The sequence below is a fragment of the Pseudochaenichthys georgianus genome, chromosome 7, assembly GCF_902827115.2.
Source record: "Pseudochaenichthys georgianus chromosome 7, fPseGeo1.2, whole genome shotgun sequence".
Taxonomy (NCBI): Eukaryota; Metazoa; Chordata; class Actinopteri; order Perciformes; family Channichthyidae; genus Pseudochaenichthys; species Pseudochaenichthys georgianus.
The window spans coordinates 6722870-6740624 of record NC_047509.1 but is presented as its reverse complement, the minus strand read 5'-3'; the positions used below and the strand labels follow the sequence as shown (position 1 = coordinate 6740624).

At 39.8% G+C, this 17755-nt stretch overlaps 1 protein-coding gene across 1 annotated transcript in view; it reads right to left on the bottom strand.

Moving 5' to 3' along the window:
* Positions 1–17361, bottom strand: part of nckap5l (NCK-associated protein 5-like) — a 50296-nt gene extending 32935 nt beyond the window's left edge. The window contains exon 1 of the mRNA XM_034087278.1: positions 17221–17361. The gene's annotated coding sequence lies outside the window, so the exon portion shown is untranslated. The remainder of the gene's footprint in view (positions 1–17220) is intronic.
* Between the last annotated feature and the right edge of the window lie 394 nt (positions 17362–17755).

Sequence of the window (17755 nt, the reverse complement as noted above, 5' to 3'; positions counted from 1 at the left end):
GACTGTAAAGGCCCTTGGCTAAATTGACTTGACCTGTAAGTATTGTCAAGTCTTATCATTTTAACAGAGAGCCGAAGTCCCTCCCCTTCCGGTGGACCTGCATGGGCCCTTATTTCGGAAAAAGTATGTATTGAAGTCAATGGCGAGAGAAAGATTATCTTTCGATCCCGTTTGAATTGTGCCCACGAATTACACACATGATGTTTGTCAATTTAAAAGTAAATTTTGCAAGTAAAAAAAATTAAAATGTGTCGTAAAACTGTGAAGTAACACTTTTGTTTGCGCTCAATGAACTACAACTCCCATCTCGCACCACACACCAAGACGGCCGTCACGTTGGCACATTTCACTTCTTTCTTTCAGAATGAGGCGGACAGTATTAAAAGAGGTGAAAAAATCATTACATGTCTGGGCACGTTGAGAGCTGTGCACACACACAAGGGGAGTTAGTCGGTTCCGTAAGAGCCAGCATGCGGGACCGGGATTCTGGGATTTGTAGTCTTTCTAGTTGCGTATTTGTCATAGTCTTATATTTCAACAGTTTTACGACAAACTGACTTTTCTGACATGGAAATTATTTTTTTAAATTGACAAACATCATATGTGTAATTTGTGGCACAATTCAAACGGGATCGAAAGATACGCTTTCTCTCTCCATTGACTTCAATACATACTTTTTCCGAAATAAGGTCCCATGGAGGTCCCCGGAAGGGAAGGGGCTTCGCCGATAAAACTGAAGTTTTACATTTCTGAACAGAGCCAGGATTATGGATTATTTTAGTCATTGACTGAAAGCATGTTAAGAAGGGATCTTTAAATAACCAATTATCTTCACTAGCTAGGTTTCGTTGTAAACTAAAAACTGTTTGCAGAAAACAAGGAAAAAGAAAATGCATTATATGTTTGTATTATTAACATTTGTCATCTACTGTTTTGACATTAGGTGTTGAGTGCGGGAAGCACAGTTTTTGGCTTGTACTTCAGTCAGGTGCGATAAGACCTTTGCAGAAGAAGATGACTCAAGATGACGTAATAAAAAGAGCCTCGGGTCAAAACCATAGACCGTGAAAACCTGATTCACTCTTGGTGTTGTTGTTAGTGTGGTGTTTAAAGAAACGTAACAGTACCCTGACATGTTATGTTTTTACTTCTCTTCAGTTTAACCCGTATGTTGTGTTCGGGTCTCCCGTGACCCGTTTCAAGTTACAATTATATAATAACTAAGCTCTAGTTTTTTTTATCGGAACAAGGCTTCATGATATAACAGGTATATAAACACTACAAAACTGATTTTGACAATTTTAGCCAATCTGAAGGTCTCTAAAAAAAAGTGTATAATTTGGTGTTCGGGTCTGGGAAGCACGTTGTGGGTGACTCTGGGCCAAACTTGGCCCGATCAAAATTCATCTTTGACTTTAGACGCCCCTCCCCCACCCCCTTCATCCACTGTAACAATACTTTAAAACGTATTTTGGGGAGATTGTATTCTAATATTATTCTATTATAGTCAGATAACGTAATGATCCACTGTCTTCACTAAAGGAAATATAATGAGTGAATTGAATCACATGTGTAATGTTTTTTGGGGCCATAAAATGAAATTACAACTGGATTGTACGGTTATGAATGCATAATAAGTTAGTTATGATGTAGTTAAAACAATATTGGATGATAGTCATTATTTTTGAGCGTTTTGGACTGAGATAAATCATGGGTCAAAATTGACCCGCGAGCACCATGAACGGTAACAGCTTTTGAACACAACACAGGGTTAAGTCACATGTTCCATGATATATTCGGGGGCTACATTAAGTCAAACGAGGCCCAAATCAGATTTTAATTCAGCCTAATGGGACCTAGTATTTTTGTCATAAGAGTGAGAACAATTTACATGTTCTAAGTCGCTCTAGAGTGGCGGTGTATTGCAACAACAAAAATCAGCCCTAGTCAGAATATTCACAATGTTTGCTGGCTAGAATACCAAAAATAATGTTTTCCTTGTTATCATTTGCTCACAATTATGCAGGCTTACACTTCACATCAAAACGAAATGAAACCCCAAACAGTCACTTCAGTGGTCTCCATGTTTACTTCTGTAATGTGGCGTCATTGTTTTAAATTGCATACAGGTCGGTTCAGGAATGTGAAAAGCCCACATTGGAAGATTATATCAGAAAACAACTAAACGAATGAATCAGATCTGAGGAATACTTCTGATCTGAGCACTACGTCTCGAAGTGTAAGCGTCTTTTGCATATGGTCATATTTAGCTTTTATGAAAATAATTTCTCAAACTGAAAATTCTAATGAGCATAATACTGCTTTACTAAAAAAAATGTGGAGCTGAGCGATGGGGAGAAATGTAATGTGTCGACATCTTTGAGTAAAATTGTTGACTATTGGTGGTTCAACATAATATTTCAATAATGATATTTTCATATCTCGTCATAATAATCATCACTAATGTGGAGATAATGACAAAACGTGTAAAGACCAGTCTATGGTAAGACACATAATAAACAGCTAGAAAAGTCTGTTAACTTCAGAAAATTACACATTTTACCGTAACACAGCCTTTAAAGCAGGAAACAACACTTTTTTAAATATCCCAATATTCAAAAGATATCTAGTCTCGCAACACAATATATTTTCCAGCCCTAAAACAGAGGAGGTCATTAGAGCAACCAAAAACAATCTTCCTTTCGGTATCAGTATTGTTTCAAAGAAAGAAAACAAACTTGCCCTTTCATGGATCCATAACATTCATCTGTTTGCACCTCACATATATCAATATTCCAATTACTGTATATAGACTACTCTGCACAGTTTCTATCAATTCTGTTTCTATAGAGAGGTGCAGGGATGACGTATTTACCCGGAAGTAAGCTGCTGGTTCCCTCGACAAAAAACCAATGGGATTTCTCCATAGGATTTTGGAAAATAGCTCGAAATAAGGTCTTTGGAAAACGAACCTGTTTCATAACTGCACGTTTTGTTCAGCCGGATAATCTCCACACGTCTATCCACTTTTATCATTTTCTAATCATAAATCTAGTCGCCGGAAGCAAAATGCTAAAGTTATGCTATAAAAGGAACTACAGCCGAGTCGCTGCTTCAACGTCACGCCAACTTAAGATCCATATTCAAAAATACAGCTTCAAAAAAGTTGAAGCGGAACAGGGCAAACAAACTTAGTGTTTACGTGTTTGGCCTAATGACGTACTACGGCCTGGACAACTTCTGTAGTCCTATTCAGCCACTTGGTAACAACCATCGTTTTTCAGACACGCAAACTCTTCAGAAATCACTGCCGATGTATTTAATGTCGTAGAACAAAACGTGATCCGTCTCTTCAATTCGTGTCAAACACAGACCTTAGTTCCAGATATTTTCCAAAACCCTATGGAGAAACCCCGTTGACTCTGAGACGGTGGTAAAATGCTAACTCACTTCCTGGTTTTAGGACTCGTCACTGCACCACTCCATTATATTATATTTTATTTACTATTTGATTCATTGTGTTGCACTGTTGGAGGAGCCTGTGACCTAATATTTCAACTCTCCTAACTACACTGTAGCTATGCACACACGACAATAAAAGCCTTGAAACTTCAAAAAGTCTTGTTGTCCACTTTGCAGACGTCACTTCCTCAGCGCAGAAACAGTGATCCGCTCCCTTCTCTGGAATGAAGCGGCTCGTCATACCTCTGCAGCGTCAGACGTTAACACACACGGACATCTGCAGGCCATGAATGGGACATTGAGGGACGGGCTTCCCTTCTAAGAGGGTCAAAGGCTGACATGACCTGAATGAGAGGCGGTCACATGTTCCCCTGGAGCTAACACAGGGGAACGAGGATAACTCTCAACATAAAAGCGCTATTGTTGTCATCTGCCTCCAACATCCACTTTCCCCTCAAGTGAGGATCCTCAGCAAGTCAAAAAAGCCTCTAATGTGAAGAGGCAATACAAAGGTCTTAGTGGAGAGAAACCTGCCTGAGAGGGAAGAACTTCTCCTGCAGGCCGAATGAAACTCAATGCAAACAACATGTAAAGCAGGACGTCACTGTTTTCAAACACATGCCGATCCTCCTGTCCCGATCACATTGGACGACTGCAGGAAATCCTCCAACCCCCGAAAACACAGAACAACAGACAAAAAGTCCAAGCTGGAAAAACCAAGCAGCCATTATCTGTTTCTAGCGCCTCCATTTTAAGGATGTCATGCTTTTCCCTTCTATACATGATCGTAAATTGAATATATATTGGGTTTGGTCTGACAATCGAGCAAGATGCAATTTCAATTGAGTCAGGTTGAGCTCTGTGAAATTTAAAATGGCAGTTTCTAAAGACTGAATGCTTGGATGGTGACGTAATACGTTTGATCAACTGAGCAGAAATAAACATATATTGAGGTGAAGGTTCTCAATTCAAGGCTTTTTAAGATATTTAATATATGTGTTTTTGGACTATTTGTTGAACAAAACAAGTACATTAAATAATCATTTGTTTTGGTATAAGTGACAGGACATTTTTCGAAATGTTCTGCAGCCAAAATAAATGAACAAAATCCAAGATTCATCAATAATGAATGATGCCGATGTGAGAATTGAATCGCATGGATTTTATGCCCTTAACTCATTATTGTCACATTTCATAAAAAAAGTATAGTTTTCACAATTTTGGTGCACAAATAATCTTTAAAATAATATATGAATTAAATAATAAATATGAAGATTAGTACTATAAGATAAACAATTAGATGTTCTGCTCTCGACTTATGTTTGTCACATATCATTATGCAATATGTTTGGGGATTGACTGTCGGTTGGACAAAACAAGCAATGTGTTGGACTTCACTCTCTGTTTTCTGATATTTTATTGACAGTAATGGAGAAAACATTTGGTGAATTAGTCGCTAATGGTAATAATGGTTAGTCAATAATGATCATAATGGCAGTCGTATAGTAAAAGGTTTAGAAACCAACGATCAGTTAGCAGATGGCGCACTGTTAGATGTGTAATGGCGGCTAAAGCGAGGGAACTGTCAGGGAACTTCTGAATGAGAGTTGTAAATCAGACCGGAGGGAACAAACCTCCATTGAGGGTCGGACAGTTTAACGGGCAGCGATGGCCGCCATGTGAGGATGGAGCGCTAATCCACCAACAACTAAATGTGACTCTCAGGCCTGGACGAGGAGACGTGTGGGGTTTAAAGACGGGCTATAAACACTCGGTGTTCGCCGGAGGACTCTGGAGTTAATTTGCATGAAGCTCAGTCGGGCTTCATTAGGGAGTCAGCAGTTGAAGCTGAGCAGCCATTAGCAGGGGCTTTGTGAGGGAGGCAGACTTTGTGTAAAGCAAGGAGACATCAGTGGACAGCTAAAGACACATCTTTTTAGATTAGCTTTTTATTAGACAATTTATATACTTATTGAAAACAAGCTACAAAATGTAATACCTTGGAAAATGCCGTTTAATACTTTTTAATAGCCTTCATTTTCGCAATATTTATCAACTTTTAATACTTTTTAAGACCCCGCGGACACCCTGTTATCTGTCTGAGAGAAACCATTATTTATTTTTATTATCATACATGTTACCTCCTTGTGTCGATCAACCTGATCAAATGTTATATTTTGCTGCATGTACCTTTTAAAGTTCTTAACAAATAATCTGAGTGGAATTTCTTGTTGTTTGCTTTTAACGTGTCATTTTGTAAAGCACTTTGAGCTGCATGTGTTGCATGAAAAGTGCTTTATTATTATTATCACCTTTGAATATAAAGATAATCAAACCTGAGAAAAATAAGTTTGCAGGTAATTCTGATCATCATTAAATGGTATTTAAGTTAAAATACCCCAAAAAACTATCAACCAGGGATGCATCACAACAATTGGAGATTTATATTATCATGAATTATACTCAATGGATAGAAGCAAAAATACAAAGCAAAGTATGTGTGTGAAGTTATTTGGTATGATATGGTATGTTCTAATAGTGACGCCAGTTAGATAATGATTATGTGTCACTTCTTGTCAAACTGGATATGTTTAGCCTTTGGATGAACTATTTGTTCGTCAAAACAACAATTTAAATATAGGGTAAGATAAAACATTAAATGCCTGAGGGGAAATTGTTGTGCAACTGTTGCGGAGACAAGGCAGTTTTATATGAACTATGAAGTAAAAGAGCTCAAATCCAAAACACACACAATGCCCAACATATACAGGTTGGATGTAATTGGCACATCAGAATCAGCGATCATTGAATTAAAGCATGTGAACACGATATTGACTCGTATATTCAATATTAAAGGGCCCCTTCAATGCATTCATTGTACTCAAAAAGGACATATTGGGTTCATATCAGTATGTAGTGTCTCTCCTGGGACATGTCTCCATGCTGTAATGTTCAAAAAGCTCTTTATTCTTTTCATACTGCTTGTGCTGCAGCCCCTCTTTTCACCCTCTGTCTGAAACCAGAGCCCAGTCTGCTCTGATTGGTTAGCTGGCATCTCTGTTGTGATTGTGTATAAGATTAAAATATAAAAACAATTGTGGAAGCTGTGTTTCTTTTGGTATTCTGATTAGAAAAATTAATAACTGATAAATGAAGAAAATGTTTAGATTATTCGATAATAAAATCAATGATTAGTTTGAGCCCTTTTCACAACTTTATTAGTAACTTTTATTTTATTACTGTCTCACTCCAGAGCTTTATTGTGACCTTCATCAATCCCTCACATGTGAAAAGATTCAAAGTTCATTTCTGCAATCGTAAAAGCGCAGTAATGAAAACCATTCGTCATGGCCTCCATTAAAGGCAGTTTCATACAACCGTAACTACTCCGCAGAGAGGTGGTGTTCCCCGCCGACCAGACTACGAGCTGACTGTTTAACTAGACTGACATGTTGTCCAGCTGCACACTACATTTCCATGCATGTCAGCAAACAGCTTGAATGCCTTAATAAATACCTGATTCCTCCGTGAGTCACATTCGCACCAAACTACTGAACTCTTACATGCCTGGAAAACATGTGGAGGTTGAACAAGACACGATGGTAAGGAGGCCAGATGAGTTAATCCAGGTCATGTCAAGTCTTATAGAGCTGCTAGATGTATATTTAAAAAAGGTACCAAAAAGACAGATGTGTCCAGATTTCTTCGGGCTTAAAGGTGGGGTAGGTAAGTTTCAGAAACCGGCTCGAGATACACTTTTTGTTATATTCCATGGAATGCTCTTAACATCCCGATAGCAATGAATATCTGAAGTGCTTTGACAAAAAATCCATAAAAAAAATGTCATCTGTAGAAGCCGTAATACTGTAAAAAGTACAACCAATCATCTGAGCCGGCCCGGCTAAACGGATAGGTTGGCCTACCTACCTGTCAGCCTTCCATCGGGGCACAAACTTATCTCGTGCCCTCATTGGTCATGTGCGCGTTCGTGTGTGTTGGAGGAGGGGCTCTATAAGGAAGTGGCAGATTTTCTCCGGTTGTGTATTTTCAAATTCTAGCGATCTCGAGCCGGTTTCTCAAACTTACCTACCCCACCTTTAAGTCAGGTTTTGAAGAATGGCAAAGGCTCACTTTCATCCCAATGCAACCTGTGCCGCACAGATCAACATTTGTACAAACAATGATCATTCAACCGCATTTGGGGACAACCGTAAAGTTACCATCCAACGGGTTCCCTCAACAAAAAGCGAATGGGGTTCTTCCATTGGATTCTGAATGCAGTATTGCAGGAAATAAGCGACATACACAGGTCTATCTATGACACAGATCACCTCAAATAAGCACTACTATTATAGTAGTTTAAGCAAAAATGCCATTCATAGAAGTAAATAGCTAACGAAAGGCTATAAAAGGAACTAAAGCACGAGCACATGTCTACACGTCGCCACCGCTAAGCTAAAGGCGGCTAATGTTCGGCGTGATGACATTTAATAGTTTCATTTAGCCACTTGTAGCAACAGCTGTTTACATACAACATAGAAGCTTCCAACTATTGCTAGTGGGGTATTTACTGACGTATTTTATGTCGTAGAACAAAACTTGAATATCTCCACAGACCGTATGTCAGGTCTCTAACCAAAGATCTATGAACTTTGAGACGAGGAAAGCTAAAGTGCTAAAATGCTAACTCATTTCCGGTTTTAAGGAATCAGAACTGGACCACTCTCAGACAAGAATCCAATGTGTGGAGTTTACAATAAAAGGTATAAAGAACAGCAAATAAGAAACGCATAGTAACAGAAATCCCCTTTGAAACAGATATTTAAATATATGCCCTTGCGTGATATGGCGAGTTTAGCTACGAGTCCCCTTCAAGTGTCTTTAGTGGAAACTTGAGTGTCCTTTAGGTCACAAGCTTCATGTTTGTCATGATTTATTCACTTGCACTTTATTCTTTTGCTATAATGGAAACAGTCACTTCTCCCTCTCCACCACATAGAGTTCAAATGTCCTGTCATTTTGAGTTTCAATCTTATCTTTGTAGTTTCTATTCAGGGCTATTTATAGATCAACAATGTTTTATATATCATAATGTATTTGTTCATTTATTATAATGTTTTCTATTTCAAATCTGAACCTGCAAAGTAACATAAAGCTGCCAGATTAATGTAGTTGCAACTTGCGTTAAAGGAATAGACGTTTCCTCTGAATGTCGTCAAATGGAAGTATAAAGTCACATGTAAGGTACTTCATGTAATGTACTTTAAAGTGCACCTATCATGCTATTTTTAGGCATATATTATGGGTCTCAAATATATAAAAACATATCTATGATGTGTTTTTCTCAAAATACAAACAGTTCATCCTTTGTAGCCATGCCTCATACTGCCCAAACCCCTCTTTTGCAGCCCTGTTAGAGAAACGCTGATTGTGGATCCTTAGCTGTATAAAAAAAAAAAAAAAAAAGAGGAGGCGGAGCTAATGCCTGATCAGAATTCTACCGGAGATAAAGTTAAATTCTGCTGTGATAAAACGCCATCCTGTTCTAAACCACTTCAAGGATTATGTCTGAAACAGTGTTGAGCTCTAATGCTTTTTCTCTTGCGGGTTTATCACAAGATGAGTTCCTTTTTTATTTCCTGCTCTTTAAACACATGTGCTCTCCAGTACAGGTTAGCTCTGAGTGTTAGCGAGGCTTGCTAATGTAAACAAAGACGAGATTACGTCCAAAACACGTCAGGCATTGTTTCTGATAGCAACTTTCTGTGGGTCCGCCATCTGAAATTACGTAATATCGGCAGCAAATCTGTATCCGCTCGTTGTACCCCCGTTTTTAAAAGATGTGAAAGGAAAAGATGTGGGAGGAAAAGAGAAAGGGTTTTATTTTCTGACGCTGCGTGAGTTCCCTGACATATTCATGTATAAAAGACATCAAAAAGTGCATTTTGCATGATAGGTCCCCTTTAATGTTACTTTCAGCCCTGTATCACTCATCATTATCAGGATTAGAGGCAATTCATAACCAGATTTTGACACCAGAATCACATACAAGTAAAGCCAGGTGAGCTCCAGAGAGCGGACTACATGCAGCTTCATGGTGCAGAGCAGATAAAAGGAGATATAAGAGGATCGTGCATGTTCGTCTCTCCACATCTGGCCACCAGCTGCAGAGACTCAAACTCAACCAGGAGTCGGCCATACTCATCATCCACATCCTTTTCCCAAGGTCTGGCCAAGAGGAAGCCCTATTTATGGTACAGAATCAAAGATAATATGGGAGGGTTATATATGGAGATCCTTTTTTAAGCGTCCAAACAATCTGCTCTCCATCATGACGACAACCACCACCTCCCTGGGAAGAGGTTTTTTTTCGAGGCATGTAGGTTAGAAACAGGAAGCTCATGAGAATTTGAAAACACTGAAAGCACCTTGTGGGAGAGGGTTTAGGGATTGAAGGGGGAGGGGGGGTGTAAAGCTCCTCAATAACAGCCTTATTTTAACACAAATGAAAATAAACTGCAAGAGGTGCACAAAGGAACTCTGTCAGGATACAAGACGGCGTGGATTTAGAGAAAACCCTCCCACTGTCTCTGTTATTCTTCTTCTTCTTCGACACAATCTTAATCCAACGGGTCATCAATCTGAGGCGTCTGATAGATTGCATCTGGATTAAAAGGGAATCAAATGATGGTCGTTTAATCCTCCTTTGGCAAAAACAGGACGTGGAGGGGACCCGGTTTGCTTGAATTGATTAAAAACTACATTCCTCGCCATATTTTCTTTGGGCAGTCGATGAATTGAGTGTTTGTTGCAGCTGAAGCAGCGAAAGCAGTGTTTTGCCAACTTTCAATGTTTGTATGACCACAGATTCCTCTGTAGGGTGGGTTTTGAATGAGGGTGAGCTCGTCCTCTCTCTCGCCAATACTATTAGGATTCCTCGAGCATACATCTCCAATATTTCATGAGTAGGCAGTATGCAGTGCACTGGATGAGAAGTTTACTCTGGGACAATGAACTGCGATTCACAATATAATCCCAATATTCCTCCAAATATCCTGAAGACTTTTAAAATGCACCTACATTTTATTGCTTCACAGATAGGACACATCTTTATGAAATTAAAAAAGTCAGATCTTATTGACTATTTAGCCAAATGGGTACAGCGTACAGAACGCACACGTCCACGGTTAAATGTGAGAAATGGCACAAAAAAGGATGTACAAAGGAGGAACAACAATGTAGAAATCAATAGGTCCCCCTGCATAGATTAAAGATAAATACAAATTGATATCTATGGCTGCGTTACAAATCGCATACTTTTTATTTGGACTTTTATTTTATACTGTGGCTGCCACATAAAGTATGAACTGTCGCTTCTTTATGCATACATTTGGCCCTTTGTCCTGACATGGCGCCTTGAACTCTGACCCTCTTGATGATAATGAAGAACAACACAATAAGTTACCATAGCTATGCAGATGACACACAAATATACGTAACAATTTCACGCTCCAATTCAAACACTGAGTAAGTGCATTGAACAAATCAATGACTGGATGTGTCAGAACTTTCTCCAATTAAACAAAGATAACACTGAGGTAATGGTTTTTGGAGGCAGAACGTATAAAAGTTAGCGCTGAGCTTCAGTCTGCAATGTTCAAACCAACAGATAAAGCCAGAAATCTATAGTCATGGACTCTGACCTGAGTTTCAACAGTCACATTAAAACAGTTACTAAATCAGCCTACTATCACCTAAAGAATATATCTAGGATTAAAAGACTAATGTCACAGCAGGATTTGGAAAAACTTGTCCATGCTTTTATCTTCAGTAGACTCGACTACTGCAATGGTGTCTTTGCAGGTCTCACTAAAAAATCTATTAGGAAGCTGCAGCTGATTCAGAACGCCGCTGCTCGAGTCCTCACTAACTCTAAGAAAGTGGATCACATCACTCCTGTTCTGAAGTCTTCACACTGGCTTCCTGTGTGTCAAAGAATAGATTTCAAAATACTGCTGCTGGTTTATAAAGCACTGAATGGTTTAGGCCCAAAATACATTTCTGACCTCCTGCTAAATGATGAACCATCCAGATCTCTCAGGTCTTCAGGGACTGGTCAGCTTTCTGTCCCCAGAGTCAGAACTAAACATGGAGAAGCAGCGTTCAGTTATTATGCTCCAAGTATCTGGAACAAACTCCCAGAAACCTGCAGGTCCGCTGCAACTCTGACTACTTTTAAATCCAGACTAAAGACTTTTCTTTTTGTCGCTGCTTTTAATTGAACTATTCACATCTTAAACTGCACTGTAACTTTTATCCATGTACTTTTTCTTTTAATGTGGGTGAAAATAGCCAGAAGAGCATGCAGGCTTTCATACTTCAAAATACGACAGGATTCAGGAGGACATCCGGCTATTTTTGGCATAATATGCATTGGGACATAATAAAAAAATGTCAGGCAAACTAAAAAGGTATGGTATTGTGAGTAAAGACACGTTCAAATAGAGAAAACAAGGTCAGCGTCTTGGCTTGTTCGGACTTCTAATGCTGATGTTTACAAGCAAATAATCACCTTCAGGCTTGAACTGCGGGGGCAGGGCTGTGAGGAGACAATGCAGGAGCAGATAATATTCCTTTGATCTGAATATCTGTGTAAACCGCCACGATGATGATGTTGCAGGAGATCTGTGTCACTCTCCTCTCCCGCTGAGAGCTCTGTTGTATCGCACCGACTCTACGGGGTACTTAATGAATATTTTGCAATGCTAATGCAGGCTGCAGAAGTGCCTTTGGAGTATAACCATGGTAACTACAGAAACTGCATGCATGCATCAGACAGTGGGTGATAAACCTCATCGCTGATAAGGAGGACCCCGGCTAGCCTATCTTCAAAGCCCGGTCGTTGGTTCAGTAAGGGGGGGGGGGGTAATGGAGAGATAGGCGACTGCAGGAGGCTCTGACCTGTCTGCGCTCCCCTACAGGACTTCAAACCGACTACATTATCATCCCGTTGCTCTTCCCTCTCTGTAAAACGGCTGAGCTACGACCCAGTAAAGAAATATTCCTCAGAAGGACTGACCTTGAGAGTCTTCAAGGTCTTTTACTCCATAAAACTAACATTTTTAACCTCATCATCCTCAAGATGTTTGAACAGACACTGCCACGTAAAGATGAAACTGTTGGTTGAATAACAAACAACAGAGAACTATTTTGAAGTGTTCAAGGAGTGACGGTGAAGGAATGCTAAATATTCAAACATTTCAGGATCTCAATGGGTGTATTTCGTGCAGAGAAAACGGCTACCTGAATGGAAAAAGGTCAACAATAATAGGCTTGTGTTGGCGCTTCCTCGTTTTATCCACTTCCTCTCTGTCACTTTGCGTGTTAGTAAATACTCGCTTTGATCAACTGTCAAACTATAATTAAGTATTCGACGTATCGCTCCAACTCCGCCATGTTTCTTGGTGGACGGCAACGCCTTGTAAATAATTTAATAACCAAAACCAGTTAACAGAACCAGCCGCCAAATTAAACACTTACTCCATGCCACGTTTCCCTCGCTGTAATAAAGTCTGAACGCCGTCTGTGGCTGCAACGAGACGCGGGACACAAAGGCGTTCAGAACATCTGCGAACAATTAGAGGCGAACAGAGCGAGCAGCACTTATACTGCCCATTACACTCGGATAAGTCACCGGCTCGGCTCTTCGTGATGTAATGCGGCACAGCTTGGATATGCAATCTCAAAGTTGCACTGGGACAGAGACTCTCACATAAACTTCAAACATGGAGCACACGGGCCGTAAATGCGATCCAGAGTGGAACCACATTTATCTGCAGCCCTGAGCTCATTCCTTTGGATGAAATGTTCCTCATGTTCTCCACCAAGTATTGTTCCAAATGTGACACGTCTGTTCTTAAATCCTCCCTAGCCTGCGAGCTCATGTTTAAATTACTTCTGTTACATGCATCAAGTCAAACTGCCAGATTGTTGCTAGATTTATCGATAACTTGTCTGTAACCTGTCAGATTATGGTGAACAATGTTCCTCCCAGGTTCTCAAGGTCAAATGTCTTCTTTCATCAGTCCGAAACCTAGAGATATTAAAGGTCCCATGTCATGCTTTCCCGGTTATTCCCCGTCCCCTTGTGTGTTACGAAGGTTTTTATGCATGTAAACGGTCTGCAGAGTCACAAACCCTCAAAGTACACCCTGTAGCGAGTAACACTCTAACACAGAACATACCTGTCTCTGCTGCCCCAGAACGCCTCGTTGGAGATTTATCTTTTTCCATCGTTTACTTCTTGGGTTCTGTGACGTGTGAACACCCAAATCAACAACAAATGACCGGATTGGCCCAAATGGACCAATCCGCGGAGCACCTCACACACCAGGATCCCTTGGCTAACTAACAGGGAGTCCCATGGACTTGCATAGAGCTCCCTGAACGCTGGTAATAGACGAGTTGGTCTGCGGAGAGCATTTCTCCGCAGACCCATTCTCACAGCGTTATAAACCTTTTTCTTACTCAATATCAAGCCACACTTATTGTTTTTACTTCGGCTGTGAGTGTTTGTGTGTGCTCAGGATGAGTTTCGCTTGTTCTCGCTGTATCGCCGACCCGGAAACCTGTCCGCTCCTCGCCAGCAGCGGCGAGCCTCGCAACGTCGAGCCTCGCAACGTCCCGACCAATCAGAGCAGGCTCACAGGGAGGGGGGGGGGGGGCAGGAGCTCCAACAAGCCGTTTAGGACAGAGAGTGAATACACATACTTTACAGAGATGCTGTTTGAGAAACCAATGTCAGTTTGGAAAATTGCACAATATAAATCTATTCTAGTCGACCTCATCAATGGAAATATGATCAGCAGAAATGGCCATGACATGGGACCTTTAAAGATGGATCTCTTATCAAAAATGTTTGGTGCTCATTTTACGAAATCCATTTGTCATCTCATCGTGGCAGCTCTTAACATTCTTAAAAATGTTTACCAAACTCTGCATTTCGGTCCTTGTGGTCCTTATTGCCCCCCCCCCCCTATTTCTTTGTTTTAAACTGTCCATCACAAGTCCAACAATGTAACAGGAGTACAAAGATCAATCAATGGAGTCTTCTTTAAAAACACGCTTGGAAATGAGATCAAACTTTAATCTGAAAGACCTCAGACATGCTAAAAAGACGGTCAAATCCCCTCGTCTCAAACACTTCGTAGTTTGAATCATCACTGTTTCGAAGGCTCTTTGTGCCACAGAGTCTTAAAGGGTTTTCTAACATGATATATTTATCTGCAAAAGCCAAGAAACAGCAAACTGCAACATTACATCAAAAGACAATTTGGAAAAAGCAAAGAGGGGCACGTCATTGCTGCAAACACTAAAAGATTCATCGAGCATTTCATGGGAGATTTTCAGGGAAACTTAAATATTTTACAGGCCATCTCTGTGAAAGTCCAAAAAGGGTTCCAACAATCCTTGCATCCTCATTTTTACTGGGCTAAAGTTTGGGCTTTGTTCAGAAAACGTTGAGACAATGAAAACAGGTCGTTAAGCGTGGATGTTTTCCCTTGCAGCAGAGCAGCATTGTCTGACAGGTGTTACATCTTGTTGGCCTCACAACTTATTAAGATTATGGGCATTACATGTTTTATGGCCAATAAAAACCCTCCACAAAGCAGAAACAATTCGCTCCCCGTGACTAGGATGCCATTCAGAAAATGTGGAGGGTTTCACATTTACTGAAAAGCAGCATTGTTAAAGTTTGATCCAATAACACATTATTTACTGCCAATAACGCTCCAGAAATGTTTCTCTCCTGGCCAACATGGGCTCCATTCCAGTGCTTTGGAGGAGAACCCCTATAAATCCAAAATAATTAGTCAATTATTTTTCAAACAAAAATGCCAAACATTCTTTGTTTTGAGGATTGGCTGCTTTTCTCTGGTTTACATGATCATTACGTTTCTTCAGACGAAACAAGCCACTTGAAGAAGTTCAAGGCTTACAGAAACTGTGAAGACCGTTTTACAGTTTTCTAACCTTTTGTCGTTCAAATGATTCAACGACAGATCGATAATGACAATAGTGATTACTCTGTATTTGTTTGGAGTTACTAACAATAAACTCCAACTGTTTTAAATAACGTTTTTTATTTGTGGAATCGCAAAGTAACAATTCTATGAAAACAAAGTCATTCCAATAAACAGGACGTAGGCTACTTAAAGCATGTGACCTGAACTGAAGCAACCAATGAGCAGTCTGTAACGTTTCCTTAAATTAGTACACGAAACAAACGTGAGTATCAAACTTTTATATACATTTTCATAATGTGCAATGTGACCAGCCGGCGCTGTTTTAATTATGTTGTTTGACGGAACAAAGGTGAGTGGACACATTTTCTTTTGCCTTATTTGCTGAAAATGTGGTTCAAACTTTACCCTACATTTTTAGGTTTGTCAGTCTTGTTGCTTTCTTCACTTTTCCCCCTCTCACTTTGTATGGATACTATTTAAACTAACAGGTGCTGATCACTAGATTTCTGAGTCTGTTATTGTTCCAAAGTTATTTTAGGGTCAGTTTACCAACAACATTTTAACCAATCCAATACCTCTTTCTATGTTTTGTTTGAAATTGTGACATACCCAGTGAAATATCTTACTGTGTGAAATAATGTCTGACAACATACGCTGCTTTATATGGACAAGTCTTATCATGCAGATAACCTGCAGACATGTTGTATGATAAGAATACTATTGTGTTTTACAAAAAGAATTGAATTTCACAAGATATCTATATTCTGCCACATTGCAAAGAACTTTCCTTTCACTAACTGTTTCTAACTTAACTTATCAGGTGTGTTTTCAGTTTATGTGTGAAGAAAGTAAATTATGAGATCAGCTTTGAAAGTAGTTAACATGCCATTAAATCAAACCCATCTTAAACTTTCCCCCTTTGGAAACAACCTTCTCTATCAAACTCTGCACAAACATCATTCTGCACAGAAATGCATATATAAGCACATTTTCAGTGGAAATCAGCGAATAGACATTAACATCCCTGAAGACTAGTGAGGAGGTAAACTATGATGAATGTGCTTTATCCTCTTTAAAAATGTACTTCCTTTAGTAAAGTTTAGTATGAACCAGAGGTTTCTCCTCCTCTACACCCTGCTGCAGACACATCCCCCGTAATTCATTCATTCTTTGGGCTGATTTAAGCCTGTTTCCCTGTCTCCAGTCACACAGCCAGGATGGTTGACACAAGGGTTTTTATTTCCACCATAAAATGCTTTTGCATCCTTGTGAGAAAGATACAAAATGTACCGTTAGGAGTCAGATGTCAGTCGCGTTTTCCATGTTCCCCTTTCTGGTTTCTACACCTTAAAACGAGGCGAGAACTGCGACATGGATGTATTTAAGCTAGCATGTTCATGCAGTTAAACAAAAACGCAGAAATATATCATTTTTGTGGATTGGGACAGGCCCTTCCATAAAAAACCCAGCACCGAAAAGCGTCCCCTCCGACCGGGTAATGCTGTTACGCCCTTGCGTCTCTCCCAAAAACGCTGTAAAACACCGGGGCGTTTCACGGTTTCACGTTAAATAAAACAAACCCACACATTTAGCTTCATTTCCGCTCAGCCCTTCACTTCGCCGGTGCTGTTAAATCAATGAAAAGCCAAAAGCCTCTGTCTGTATTCCGGCAAACCTCTCGACCAGGCGAACATGAAAATGAATCGACATTTTTCTTGTTTGAAAAACTCACCTCATTTGGATGGAAACTGCCGAAGACGACGCTGTTCCTCCATTGTTAACTAAATACTGAAATATACTAGTTTTTTCATTTAAAATATATCTATCTTGTGCTCATTTTTGGCAGCGTCCTCCCCCTGCAGCCGCTTTCTTCTCCTGCCTCGGCTTCAGTGTTTTGGGTTGAGGAAAAGTGATGTCATTGCATGAAATTGCATTACCCGCCCCATTTTTTTCAGAGGCTGTCCCCATGCTGCCAAACATAACTTTAACATTATACTTTAAAGAAGCTGCTGGGTTTTTAGTGCCTTCAAGTGTTCTGTGCTTGCTTTAAATAGGCCTACTATCTGGAGATCATGAGGTTCAACAAATGCACCATAAACGTTTTGTGGAAAGAATAACCATTTATTTCAACAGACTGATGGGTACAATTTAAAGGCAATTTAAGTTATTTTGATTGTGTTTTTTATATTTACATTGTTTAAGGCGGTTTTATTATGCATTACAGTTTGTTTATTTTTAACAAACAAACTGATTTGGTCCAATTGTAT